Source organism: Lolium rigidum, chromosome 7 (assembly GCF_022539505.1).
Source record: "Lolium rigidum isolate FL_2022 chromosome 7, APGP_CSIRO_Lrig_0.1, whole genome shotgun sequence".
Taxonomy (NCBI): Eukaryota; Viridiplantae; Streptophyta; class Magnoliopsida; order Poales; family Poaceae; genus Lolium; species Lolium rigidum.
The window spans coordinates 291,195,722-291,210,981 of NC_061514.1; the positions used below are offsets into that span (position 1 = coordinate 291,195,722).

At 50.2% G+C, this 15,260-nt stretch overlaps 1 non-coding gene across 1 annotated transcript; it reads left to right on the plus strand.

The window, feature by feature from the left end:
* The first annotated feature begins 256 nt into the window (after positions 1–256).
* On the plus strand, positions 257–338 carry TRNAS-UGA. The gene has a single exon. It is a non-coding gene; the product is annotated as a tRNA-Ser (tRNA).
* The last annotated feature ends 14,922 nt before the right edge of the window (positions 339–15,260 follow it).

Consider the following 15,260-nt stretch of genomic DNA (forward strand, 5'->3'; position numbering starts at 1 on the left):
GGCATCCACAGATATTTAGCTAGATCCAAGCAACAAATATGGTTACAACGAATTGTTTCAGTCTTTCTAACTTCATGGTAAATTTATTATACAAATTGGTAGTCCTTGCCTTCACTTATATGAACTTATTTTTTTATATTATATAAATGTACCATGCCAACCTACAAATCTAGAACCATGGCAGAATTGAGCGTGGATTTTCGGAGTTGGCTGCTATATAGTATATATAGCATATTAAGGAACTGATTAGCAAAAAGTCGATATGTCCGAGTGGTTAAGGAGACAGACTTGAAATCTGTTGGGCTACGCCCGCGCAGGTTCGATCCCTGCTGTCGACGTTTCCTTTTTGTTTTCATTCTCTACCGGAATGTACTTGTGTTGGGCTGGGTGTTTTGGGCCACTTTCCTTCCTTTCTGGACTGTACTTGTGTTGCATAATATCCTCCATTTTAGTTTTTCTTTTCTGCCGAAAGAATTTCCGTTGGGCTGGGCCTTTTATCTTTTGGATCACTTTGCTTCCTTGCTTAACTGTACTTATGTTGCAAATGTCCCTACTTTTTATCTCTGTTTTCGTGAATCGTATTTATCGCTCAGCAAGTGCGCTATTCGTGCACGCTCATGCTAGGGTTTCCAGCAATTTCGGATAGTTTCCCTGTTTGGGTGAGCGCAAGTGTAACTCTTTACCGCACGTGCCGGGTGTGAGATCCCACGTTTTCCCTGTTTCTATCATTGTTGGTCATGAATATATGTGGTACTTTTTTTTGCAAAACATTTTACAAACACAGACGCTCATAGAGGCGTATATATTTTCACCCATATATACGCACGTACGCACAACCTACCCCTATGAGTACCTTCAAAATATTAAGTTCAACAAATTGATCCGGCGAGGCTTGAGATTGACGAATTCACCACATGTATTAATTGTCAAAAAAAATGTCTATGCTCAATATATTGATTGTCAAAAGAAAAGTCTTTTCAACATCATGGAGTTCTAAGAAAAATACTTTCGCGCCTCAAATCATTACTCAGTGGACTGTTCTTCATGCTCATGAGATTGGTCAGAGAAACATTTCCACGCCTCAATCGTTACTCACCACAGCGTTCTTCATGGTCATGAGAACGAACAGTGGCAAGCTGTTTCAAGTCCAAACATGCCTGCAGACCAGTTTGAATTCTGAAGACCGATGAGAGAAACCACTGCAGGCAGGCAGCCTCGTGCGCGCCTGCCTTGCCTCCGCCGTCGGTGTCACGCAGGCGAACCACGTTGTGTGCATGGAGCTAAACGCCTAAAACCTGAATCCTGACGGCCGCCGTATCGAGCACCGGTCGTCGCGGGTGTCCAGGTTCGACGCACCAGTCTGTTCAAATTGGTACAACTGCATTCCGCCGCCTCGCAAGAACCAGAAACGGATTATCCTCGTCAATTATTTTCCTAGCTAGTCCCTCCTTCTCACAAAAATGTCTTAACTTTATCCAAATTTTAATATATCACATATAAATATATTTAAATTTATATAAAATTAAGATATCTTTTATGGAAAGAGTTCTTACTTTGTTTACCGGATGGAGCCTGGTGACCGGGTGTATACGTGAGCACGCGGTGAGAGACTGACATGTGTCCGACGGTGTTAGTTCTGCCGTGAGCTCGTCACACACACGCACCACCTCCCCTCCCGCCTATTACTGTGCCCGGTTTACTGCTCTTCCGTGAGACCAGGCAAAAAGTGGGTCAGACCGGCTGGATTCCCGGGACACTGAGCGCGTCATGGACAGAGTATGGGCCAGGCGTACATCCATTCATTTCTCCAACAGTTCTCATTCCTCTTTCTTCTCCACCATGGTCTCCTTTATCCTTTCATTCCTTCTCTCTTCTCCCAACCAGAGACATCTGGTGACAAACATTGTGATCCAAAAATGATCTAAAAAAACATCTACGTGCTGCCACTGAGTTCGATCTAAAAAGGATCCAAAAAAGTTTCCTTCGATCAGCTTGTATTACTTGAAACATCCTAGACAAAGAAATACATGTTCTTTTTTCTTAATCGCAAGACTTGCAAGCCATTTTTCCATTGAATAGATTACACAATCATAGTGCAGGCAACGACTTGGTACAAGATGGATTTTGCTAGTACTGTACCATATTGCAAGTTGTCATTCGATAAAAAAGATAAAAATATCTGCCTCTGCTAAGCGAAGCGCTAGCTGACAACTAAAGCAGAAATACGCGAGCTGATAGTGGAGCGCAAAGCGCAGACTCGACGCTTCATGAACTTCCGGACGCCATCGTCAACAGCTTGGTACTCAGCATGTGACTGGAGTCGCCGGCGGCCACCATGATATCCGCTACATGTTCCGCCTCAACGACATAGTTTGGAGCAACCTGCGTTTTAGAGTTAAAATCAAGTCATTTTGTGAAGATTAACTGCTGCTGCTACTTTCCAAAATGAAAACATGGGTCAATCAAATTCAGCTGCCTGACGCAAGCTCCACCGCCGACCACCAGCCTCCGGCACCTCACGCAATGACGTATGCACCATGCGAACCCAGGGTACACCAGATCTGTGCACCCGAAGCCGCCGTCGGAGCAACCGAGGCAAGGTCACAAGCAAGGTCTGCAAGTTGTCGACACCGTAGAGTCGCGGCCGACCCGTAGCTCGCTGCCGCCGGAGCAACCCGAGGCAACCTCCTCCAAAACCTCATCACCGACGACGTCATCCATCTCCTCCAACTCAGGCAGTGGGGCCACTCGTCTGGAGAAAGAATTACTGCAAGTCTGCAAGATGCATTAGGCCAGCGGCGTTGGAAAGCATGGGGAAAGAATCGCCCGCGGAGACCGTCACCTCCCAGTACCTCGCTAATGCTCCACTCGAGCTAGTTCCACCTACCATGAAAGCGTGGAGAAATAGCTCGGTCCAAAGAAGAACTTCCAAATTGTACCTCACAAGTGAAATTGTGAAAGAATATGCCTCTACTGAACAAGATCATGAACCAAAACCAGTGAACCGCAAAAAACCCAACCTCCTACAGATGTTCAAGAACAGGACAAGAAAGGGGAAAATAAGAATACCTCTTGAGCTATTCTGCTCTGCTGGTTGCATGTAACCATGCCATTTCTTGATGAGCTCGAAAGGTGCAAACGAACCAATCCGAAAACAACAACAAAAATAAGAAGAAAAGAGAGATAAACAAGATGTTCGTGAGATGTGTGGGTGGATGCTAGTTGTATGGTATTCTAGAGGAAGAAGAAAGCTGCTGCTCTGCTCAAGCAAGAGGCAGACACCTCGTGGGGCACCAGAAATTAAGAAACAGAAGAGAATACCACTCAGAATTAAGACTTAAAAAGGAACACCGACAAAAAAATGTGGTTAAATTAGTAGAGCAACAACCAAATCACGAACCAACAACAACCAAATAGAATCCCAGGCGAGATTTGGGAGATTTTTCCTCGTATCTTTCCTTGTACCTGGTAGGATCTGGCGCCGCTGCCATCGGTGCCGTAGCTTCCATCTTGGACGCCCGAGTGTACAGGAATCCCACCCCCTCGTATCCACTCCCCTCATCTGCTACTTAACTGTGTAAAGATGCGGAAGGGGGTTGGAGTAGCTGCACCACCGAGCAGCCACGCCAGGCAGGTGGTGCAAATCGCGCAAGGTGGGGCGCGGAGAAAAATATCTGGATTTTCACCGGCGACGAGAAGGTGATTCCGACTGGAGGAACTAGAGAAGAAAGGGCACGGCGATTCCGGTGTCTCTCGGTTCTAGATGGGGCGAGAAATCTGCGCTCGTCCACGCGTCGTGCGGAGGAAAGGAAGGGGAAAGTAAAAAGTGGGTCAGACCGGCTGGATTCCCGGGACACTGAGGTGGCCGCCGACGCCCACCGTTGGGCACAGGCCCGCCGGGAACGCGAGACGTGACGCGCCAGAGTCAACCCACGCGGTGGCCGGGGTCCCCCGGGTGACGCGCACGGAGCGGAAGCCGGCGAGGTCGACCACGGCGAAGGGGCCCGTATCGGCGCGCGCGGACCTGTACGAGGAAGATTGGGGCGAGTGGAGAAGAAGGTGGACATCTGAGGAAGATTGGGGCGAGCGAAATCGACGGAGTGGGCAGAGTGAACCTGCATCAATTAAGGGGATAAAGGAGCAGCTCCGGATGGATTGGGGCGAGTGGAGAAGAAGGTGGGCAGAGTGCCAGAGTATTTTCGACTTTATAATGTTAGTGCGCTATTTTTTTTACAACTCATTTGGGCTAAATACCTGATTTTTTTTCTACATGAGAAATTAGGAATGTGCTTTCTGTTTGTAAGGATGATGAACTGCGATCTATTAGTTCCTCCTTTCTCAATTAAAGATGACATTTCTCAAGTATATGCTATATTGTAACCCCATATGGGATTTTGATGTTCTGCTTATTATAGACAATTGGAGAACTATTTTTGTATGTGGTTATTTTTATTGAAATAGTTAGTTTCTAGGCTATCTCTAGTTTTTTTTTCAAATCATAATTACAAGTATTGCACAGTATTAACATGATATAGAGTGTATAGTATTCGGAGTAGGCCGTCCCTGTTTCTCCTAGCACACTATGTTAAACATTGCTCATGAGACAAGGCGATAGGGTATCCTACCTCCGGTCGGTCCTAGAACCTATCTTCCTCGCCTCTGGGGGCCTAGGGCCATGGAGGCGTGTTTGATCAAGTGTCCTTGTCTGGGGGAGGGCCTAGATTCTTGATATTTTTTTCAGTTTGGTTGGAGTTTTTATCCTACTCAAGAAGCATGGTGGTGGCGGGAGCTCTCTGAAGATGGAATAAAGTCCTACCCATATATTCCCATCTCGGTGGTGCGTTTAGCATTGCCGGAGCTCGTGTGTCTCTGCCACTCCATCGGATCTCGCTAGCATTCTTCTTTTTGATCTACGCTTCTTTTTATCGGTGACGGTTGTTCTTTTGTGTGTTGATTTTTTGGTGTCTTAGCACGACGACTTTCGGTCTACCTACTACAACAAGCTCTATAACTTGAGTGGTTGTAGGTATCACTAGGTTACCAAAAGACGTATCTGCAATTTTCATTACTTGTTGGTTTTCTTCTACTGATGTTGAAGATTAATTGTCGATTGGTGGAGTATTCGAACAGAATACATAAGAGAACCATCAGGGCAAGCCATGAGCTGCTTTCTGAGAACCCATGAGCTTCATGCATCAAGATGTAGCAGGATCACACATAGCAGCACCGGTGAAATGTGCTTGGTCACGCCAGGAACACCGTCTGCAAGCATTGAGAAATATCCTGCCAACCTCGAGTCCTTGGCTCCTCTAAGCACCGAGGGCCATCACAATTCTCCAAGAGGCCAGAATTACCAAATATCCGGCCATGTGCATCTTACCCCTAGAATCCTAGATCGATCGTCACCGGCCGGTCGTACATACGTAACATTGACTTCCACAGTTACACCAAAACAAACCAAACTAGAGTAAACTAATGTTCACCTACTTAGATCATACGACATGGGCGCACCTACGTGTCCTCCTTACATTAATCAGGATATACACGCGCAGGACACATGGGCGCACGTACGTGTCCTCCCTCCCCTCAACGTCACCGATCTCTTCCATGAATTAGAGCATCTCCAGCCGCATCCCCAAAGCGTCCCCAAAGGGATTTGAGACGCGCCGGACAAAAAATGCGTTCCTGCCGCATCCCCCAAAGCCCATTTTTGTCCGGCGCGGCCCGATACGGTGTCCGGCGCCCCGAGCCCGTCCCCGTCCCACAGGAGACGCACCGGGGACGCCGGACACAACGAAAAGCGAGGCGGGCTCCCACATGTCGGCGACTATTTGCATAAACCGTTGGTTCGTGCCTCTTTTCTCGTCGCTCCTTCCTTCCCGCGCCTCCCACCCCACCGCCGCCGCTGGATTTCCCGGCCGTTTGAGCGTCCGATCTCTCGCCGAGAGTCGGCACCCTTGTCGCGGCCGGGGCTCCCGCCGGTCGTGCCGCCGCCGCCGCGTCGCCGGCCGCGTCCCGAACGCGCCGTCAAATCCGCCCCACCTCCGCGCACAGAAGGTGCTCGACGACTTGCCAGGTAGGCGCGATTGGCCGCTGTTTGTTGCGTCGTCTACCTCGGCGCAATTTTAACCATTGATTTTGCTTTAGCCATGGACAGCGATGATGAGATGGTTGCCCTGCTGCTGGAGGACGAGCAAGCCTTCGACGACGACCTGCGTGAGCATTTGCTGATCATCGCGTCCCTCCAGGACATGCTTGACGCCGAGGCTGAGAAGAGGAAGAGGCCGCGCCGCGGAGAATCAAGGCCGGGAAGAAGGAAGTCGAAGCCCCGACAGAGGATGGAGGGGCATGCCATGCTGCACAACGACTACTTCGCCGACGAGGCAAAACATGCCGACAATTTTCGGCGCCGGTACATGATGAGCAAGGGGCTGTTCATGAATATCCTCCACGGCGTTCGAGAGTTCGACCCCTACTTCAAGCTCAAGCTCGACGCTGTAGGCGTTCTCGGGTTCTCGTCGATTCAGAAGTGCACCGACGCCATGAGGATGCTTGCATACGGAGCACCTGCCGATACATAGGACGACTACCTTCGCATGAATGAGTCTACTGCCATTGAGTACATGTACAAGTTTTGCTTGAGTCTGTGGTGGGAAAGTTTGGCAAATACTATTTGAGAGGGCCAACTGAGGAAGAGACTGCAAGGATCATGGCACAAAACGCTGCCAGAGGATTTCCTGGAATGCTTGGAAGCATTGATTGCATGCACTGGGCATGGAAGAATTGCCCGTTTGCTTGGCAAGGTATATACAAAGGCCGTCATGGATATTGCAGTGTGGTGCTTGAAGGCAGTGGCGATTATGACCTGTGTATTTGGCATTCTTTCTTTGGCATGGCGGGATCACACAATGACATCAACGTGTTGCGGCGAGTCTCCGGTGTTCAGACGAGACTAGTGGAAGGGCATGCTCCACCATGCAACTATGAGAGGCCACGAATATACCAAAGGATATTATCTAGCCGATGGTATATATCCAAAATGGGCCACTTTTGTCAAAACAATCTCGAATCCATCAGGTCTGAAGAATTCTCACTTTGCTACACGACAGGAGGCTTGCAGGAAGGATGTCGAGCGGGCATTTGGTGTGCTTCAAGCACAATTTGCCATTGTCCGGTACCCTGCTCTAAGCTGGTCTGACGACCAAATGTGGGAGGTGGTGCAGGCTTGTGTGATCATGCACAACATGATCATCGAGGATGACCGCAAGAATCATGCTAGGTCACATGTTGGTCCCTATGAGTGTGAAGACCCTCTTGCGGAAGTTGATCATGAGTTGCCTGCAGATTTTGTTGATTTTCTCGCCATGCACGCAGAGATCCGTGACAGCAATGTGCATGAGCAACTTCAAGCTGATCTCGTTGAGCATTTGTGGAGGATCAAAGGAAATACCGTGGCACCTTGATGTAGCATCTACCTCTATTTATTATATTTGTTTACTTATTTTATTGTTTGTTGTAATTTAATTTGAAAACAATCCTCGCAAACATTTTTATTCATATACTATATTTGATAAATGATTCTGTGTTAAAAAGAAGTATTTTAAATGTTTGGCGGTGGCGTTTGGGGGACGCGGGCGGGAACGATGTCACCAAGGCGGCATGACTAAACAACGTCCACAGCCAGCTTAATCCGGCGCGGTTTGGGGACGCGGCTGGAGATGCTCTTAGGCAGAACGGTACAAGAGAGCTCACTAGTGTATCAGCCGGAGAGTCAGTGATCGTTGCCTGCTCTCCACGCGAACCGCCACTCAGCTAGCGCAGTAGAGCCTTCTATTTTGTCGATGCATAACAGCCACCAGTCGAGCTTTGTCAGTGTCTCAAAATCAATCAAGGACCAACCAAACGAGGCATATATAGCTGGTCCTAGATTTGAACTGCTTACAATAATTAAACGACACACATCAGCGAAAAGCGGAGCCACGTACGAGTGCTACGTGTGCGCCCCTCCGCTGCAACCCGTCCTGGTCGGAGCACAGTGGCCAGCCGGCGAAGGTAGTGACGATGGTGCGCCTTCAGCGTTCGGGGAAAGTCAACATCCAATTAGGGCTCTCTCCTACCGTCGCTAAAGGAGCGGGAGACGCTTGGCGGCCACGTCTAGGACTTGTACATTGGAGGCGTTGTTGAGTGTATTGGCACTTCCCCTCTCCTATTACGGTTTAGTAGAAGTCTCCGGGTAAAAATCTAGGTTTGGAGTAAACCGGCGCGATGGCGGAATTCTTGACATCGTCACCCTGTTAAGAGCATCGCGTTTGGAGACACGACTTTTTGCATGTACATTGTCGCGTTCCTCCGGTGCTCATTGCTGTCCAAGGTTGACCTTCATGGGCGCCATGCACACCGTCGCCAGAGAGTCCAAGACAATGTCTTTCTCAAGATCGATCAAGTCCCGCCATACACCTGCCACCGCCTTTTTGGCATCAAGGGTGCATGGTGTGTCCACAAGAGAAGTCCAATTGGAGCTGTCGTTCTTCGAAGGTGACCGGCGTTGGTCGTGACGCGGCTTTATCGTTTAGCTTGGATAGGCACTTTCATGTTGGAGTTATAATGTCGGTGGTGGTTATCTATAGACTACCGGTGTGAAGTTCATCACTTGTTGGCCGTTTAGTGTTGTAGTTTTTTCTACCTATAGGTACCAGAACAACATCATAACTACTAGTAGCATTGATTGTAGTAAGGGCCGGTCCAAAGCGGCTGGTCCTTAGATTTTCAGGTCCGGGAAAAATTAAAATCCAAGCCCCTAATAGAAATAATATAATAAAATTTGTTACACCACTTAAAATAGATCACAAAGAAATACTTATATAAAATAGTTTACTTTGTGTTTCAAAATTCTTCAAACATACTCTGATGCAAACTCACTATGACAGTCCGCAGCTGAAACCACAACACACCGACACAAGCGAGCCACGCCGGCCGGCGGGCGGCCAAGATTTTTTCGTACGCGCATGTGGCTAATATTCTCACGTTGCCACATCCGTCGATTTTATTGAAGGTCGAAAACTAGCCGCAAGTGGAAACAGAGCCCGCCAGATCTTTTGCTTGAAATGCGGAGGTCCGTGATTGCGCTCATCATCTTACGTGCTCCTGAAATGTACATGTTTGGCCGGTAATGACAAAAGGCGTGCTATGACCGATGCAGTTGCTAGTTTGCTCTTGATCTAGAACCTTCTAAGCCTCCATTCTGATGCACATAAAAATGCTCAATTATGTGAACCGTGGCGTCAATGTGGCCTCTCACCGTGCCAAAGGGCTCATGTCGCGCCGGTGCACGTCACAAAGATGTTACTGGGCAGCGGCAGCCTTCGCAATGTTTTGCTATATGTGCATGATCGCGACGTCCAAAGAATTGGGTCATGACCTACGAGTATTTGTCCCGACGCGAACGTCTTGATAAGTAAATACGTACTGTAATAAATACTCACACTGCCACCTTTTTTTTCTGTGAAATGGACATCCCTTACAAGAAACTGAGAAATAGACGTCCATTGCAGAAAGCTGTGAAAACGGACCGGCAGATTCCCCTTTGCCGTCATTTTCCGGCCGATGGTACCTCATTTTCAAGGTGCACTTTCAGAGTTTGATACTGGGGATAGTTTTAGAGGAGCAGTGAAAAGTGAATAAATCAACAGTTGAGATTTTATTGGTGCGTGAAAATGAAACAGTGTATGCGTAACATCAGCGGAAACTGCTGCGAGACACTATGATAGCCTTGGTCTTATCCTCTCCCCGTCTACAGTAGAGAGCGGTGTTTTTTGGGCGATTCCAGGCGACCCACCTCGCCGCCGCTCGGCCGGCGGGTTCCTCCCCCTCCGGCGGCTGCTTCGGCAGCGGGAGGATGGGGAAGCCCCGGTCGGCGGCGTGTATATAGCGTAGGGTTGGCGTGGGTGCGGCCGGCGGCGTCTTGGAGCGGGAGGCGCGGCCGGAGCGGCTTTCTTCGGTGGGAGCCCCTCGCTCGCGGCGGTCCGGTTCTTCGGAGCTGTGCTGCTGATCTCCTGCCTTGTACGTGCTCGGGGTTCCATGGAGCTGATGGGCGCGTGCTTCCCTCGCCGGAATCCGTGGGGCGGCGGATCGGGATCTTCGAATAAGGATTCAAGGCTGGTTGTGTTGCGGGGCGTTGGCGTGGGCGGCGGCTGGGTGGAGGCTCTTTGGGGCCGAGGTCGTCGACTTCCCGGTCGCAGAGGGACGGTCCCGTATCCAAGGCCGAGAGGGTCGATTGCGGCGGCGCGCCGGCGTACGTCCGGTTCGTCGTCTTCGTCAACGGGGTAGCTGAAGGACTTCTTTGTAATATCGTTTATGTATCAGGACCTATCTGTAAGATCCCTGTGATAATATAATCAGCTTGTGTTCCCGCAAAAAAAAAATCAGAGGACACGACACCGACCAAAACGTCACCATGATGCGTGCATGATTCGAGCTCGACAGATCCTTACATTAATCAAAATGTACACATGCACGACATGTGTGCGTACGTACGTGTTCATCCGATCTTCCGGTACAAGGGAACTCATTAGCGTACCAGCCGGAGCTAGAGTCCAGTGATCGTTGCCTGATCTCCACGCAAACTGCCACTCACTCACTTAGCTCGAGCGGTAGAGCCGTAGAGCCTTCAATTCTGATCGTCGCTGCATAACAGCCACCAGTCCAGCTTTATCAGTGTCCCAAATCATTAAGGACCCACAAAACAAGACGTATATATATTTGTGGAGGTAATTACACCACTCATACAAGAACTTGTACTTGATGTGCATTTTCATACAAAAACTTGCAAAATGTGTTCCGGCAGTACACCAACTTGTACTTTGGGTGCAAATTCATACAAAACGTTGTGGGACTGACACTTGGCGTGCCACGCTGGATCGGAAACTTTTCAACAAATCCGTAGAAAACAAAGTATTAGCAAACCACTATTTCTCTTACCTCCCCTGCCATGGGCCATCCAGCCAAAAGGCCAACCACCTCCTTTTGTCCTGCTCCTGCTTCCCTCTCTCTTGAGCACAATGCACGCACGCATTGAGCTGCTGCTGCTCGCTGAGAGATCAATTGCTCATGAGCGCACGCACGCAGCGCCACGGCTCGCAGATCCTGGCCCTCGCCAGCCACCCAACAACCGTCGGGTAGAGGTAGAGCTTGGAGGACACCGCTCCAGTGACGGGCCCGAGGCCGCCCACCACTTCGATGCGCCGTCGCCGTGGACTCCGAGGTACGCGCCGCCGCCCTCCTACGGCCGCGCCGCCGCCACGAGCTCCAGCTCCCAGCGTCCATCCTCGATGCGACGTGTCCCTGCCTGTGTACAGTTCACCGCTGGGTCCAATCAGAACATGATGCTTAAATAATCAGAGCAGACACTATCATTTTAAGTTCAAGAAAGGAGCATGATGTACTTTTTTTTTTTTTTTTTGCGGAATAAAGGAAAGTGATATTATAGCCTCGATCTTACAGAAAGGTCCAGTACAAGATTGAAATTACACACAGGTCCCCAGGACCTCGATCCCCTAGACCCCGATGACGATGACGAAGACCACAAAGCCGCCGGTGGCGCGCCGCCACCGTTGCTCCTCTCGATGGCTTGGATCAGGAGCACCCCTTCCGCGGACGGGAAGTCGCCGGTCGCCGGCTCCAAAGAACCTACCCCATGGCCACACATCTTCACCGCAAGGCCACACATCACCTCCACCTTATTCGTCTTCAAGATCCAGCGCAGCCGCCACGCCGACGCCGGAGAAGGGGGACCGAACTCGACGGATCCAGAGACCCTCAAGCTCGAGGACGTGGAGAGCTCGACCACAGCACCTTGTGAGACATGCAGCAAAAATGGCACTTAAGATTATCAAACAGAATTTGATAAGTGGGCAAAAATTCGTTATTAGTTAGCACATATACTGAAGTACACAACAAAAATGACTCTCTCATTTTATAATTTTGACAAGACCAAAATTTAATTGATAAAAAAACTTGAAACTCTGCTTGCATGATATATATTTTGGCACAACTAGAATAAGAAGTAAGCTAGCATGACAACACTTACTTACATGGTTGCCTGACATTTAGATGCATTAGGTTGTGAGAAGTATGTTTCAGTAGTGTATTGTGAAATTCTCCTTTTGGAGCAATCACTAGCTAGGCGCAATCAGTTGGTGCTTAGAGCATGTCTAGCAGGCCCCTTACTTTTCTGCCCCGTATTTCGCCGCTTTTTCGTCCCGTATAAAAAAAATGGTCGATCATACACCGCTCTGTCTAGCAGAACCCGTATTTGACCCCGTATATTTGTAAATTTAAAACCCCGGGAAACTTTCATTCATAGTTCGTCGATCATACATAGAAATCGACGTACCTACATACATACAAAATGCGCGATCGGATCGCGACTTCTAGTCGGAGAGGTCGATGATGAACCCATCGGCCTCCGCCTCCGCCTGCGCCGCCCGCGCCTTCGCCTCCTTCACGGCGGCGATGGCCGCCGCCTTTTCTTCCTCCTCCGCCTTCTTCTTCTCGTCGGCGTCCTTGAGGGACTCTTCAATCGCCTTCAAGAAGGCGGGGTCCTCGTCCTCGTCTTCCTCCTCCTCCTCGCCGGCGAGCGGGGCACCTCCGCCGATGGTGCTCCCGATGGTCGCCCTCCACGCCTCGTTCACCCGGCGTTGGCGCTCCCACTCGGCGAGCCACGCCTCGAACTTCGGGCCGCTCATCGGCTTGAGCGGCGGGTCCTCGTGGTACCAGCAGCCGCCCTGCGTGAAGTCACGGAGCTTCGTCGGGACGAACTCCCCGCCGTCATACTTGCAGGCCGCGCGGCGCCGGCGGCGGATCTTTTGCAAAAAAGCCGCCAGGCATCCTCCACGTTGTCTGGCGAGCGGGATCGCTTCGATCCGCTCGCCGGCGAGGCGGTACTACGGCGGCGGGAGTCCATGCAGGTGCCGACGGGTGGAATGCGGCGCGGGGGAGCGACTAATTGCTCGCCGGAGCGGGGAGGAGGAGGCGGCGGCGCACGGCGGAGCTAGGGTTGCGAGTGAGGGGTTAACCCCTCACTCGCACCTGCGCCCAGTATAAGTAGGGGGCGGCGGGGCCGATTTCCTGGGCCCCGTATTCCGCCGAAACGGGGCGGCCCGAATACGGGGCCTGCTAGACGGTCCAAACCGCGCCTGCCCCGTATCTCGCCGGAATTTTACGGGGTGGACGGGTTATAAGGGGCCTGTTAGACATGCTCTTACAATGTTGGAGAGCCGATCAAACTTTCTTCATAAATCAAGACTATCACGAAACAAGCACATTGCGCTCCTCACCAGAAATATCCTAACTGCATAAAAAAACAGGCCTAAGAAGTTTGATCTTTTGTTCGTAAGGAGTGCCAGAATGTCCTACAAGTATCATGAATTTGTGAGCCTTTTAAATCTAAGAAGAGTGACCAAGGTTAGTAATAAGAGTTATCTTGAGCATCTTCTCAAATCCTATGTCAAGGTCTGTAACAGGCACATATGCAGGGTGGCCAAGCTCCATGACATACTACCTTAAGTACTCCAGCGAAGGTAATCCAGCATTGCCAAACATATACAGTCTCTTTTGGGAACTGTAATAACAGACACATACACTCGAACTGCATCTTCAGTTCATCCACCCAGCAAAAGCATTCCAAAATCTGAATCACCACGAGTATATTTCAATTTATATCAACCAAACGATACCATATAACATGGCAGGGAAAACACTTGCAGGCCAATGCAGCATTATAAAATCTTTCTGGCTGACTTGTGAAGGCAGACACTAACAAAGAATAGTACTTATCAAATCATTGCAGAGATTGAACCCTACAAGGATGAGACTGTAGTTATTATAACAGGAGCAGCATATGGTCAGCAATACACGGATGAGACTGTAGTTAACACCTTGTTGATTACAGAGCCGCTGAGCGCGAGCAACACTTCCATCTAGCTGACGCTCATTGCAAGCAAACGAAAAGAAACACATGTGGTGAGTGGTGGAAGTAAACAGATGCTCTTGAAAGAAATAGATGGAGTAAAATAGTTGGTAATGGAGCGCTCCCCATCCGAAAGAACCGTCGGAAAGCGGTCTGGATCTTAACAGCGGCGGCAGCGCGGCCGCGGGGCTTTGCAGAGACGCCGGAGTACGCCGTCGTGGTCGGGGCCTGGCTGCTGAGCGGCACGACCTCCATGGAGGCATGTGCCGCGCCCTGGCCGCAACCGCGGTGTCGAGGCCTGGCTGCTGAGCGGCACGACCTCCACGGCGGCATGTGCAGCGGCCATGGCCGCAGCTGTCGCAGCCGCGATGGCCTGCTGCCCTGCTTGTTCTGTCCCCGCGGGTCTCCTTGTACATGGACTTGAGCCATGCCGCCTGGGGCCACCTGCGCGACCGCCGCGTTGCCACCAGACGCCGCCGATGGCTCCGCTTCGGAAGACGAATCCCTCAACGTCGGCCGCCTCTGTTCTCTGCTCTGATCCTTCTCTTTCTTCTGGCCGCCGCCTAACAAGTTGCATGACCACTGCGCCGGGCCGCCATGCCCACTGCCAGAACCCGCAGTTCCGGCCAGCTCATCCTGATTCGGGGATTTTCTTTTCTAATACACACCAGAGACTTTTGGCGAATTGTAATAGAAGGAGGGGGTTCTGCTAAATGTTCAAAACTGAGCCATCCCCTTCTCCAGCGTGGCAGTGCCACGTGATGATTTTGTATGAAAATGCACCCAAAATGCAAGTTCTTGTACTGTGTGAACACGTGGTGCAAGTTTATGTATGAAAATGCACCTGACGGACAAGTTATTGTATGAGTGGTGCAATAACCTCATATTTGTGGCTCTAGATTAATTAAACGGCACACATCAACCAAAAGCGGAGCCACGTACGAGTGCTACGTGTGTGTGCCTCCGCTGCCACGTCCGGGTCGGAGCACAGTGCGCCGGCCAGCCGGTAAGGGGACTGTCGACTGTACCGGAACCACGCCACCTTTTATCGATCACCTAATCCTTGGATCGCATGACCCAACCGGCCATACCGTGGCGCCACGCTATTCGGCAAGAATAGAATACATATCTTGCCTAATTCGCTAAATGGAACTCCTCTCGAAGAAAAATCTACTGTAGAGCAGATGCCAACTGTCCTTGCAGAAGCACCATCATCAGTCCAGCTTTTGATTTGCATATACTCCCTTCATTTCAAAATAAAAGTTTCATATTTATCTAAATTTATATATATTTA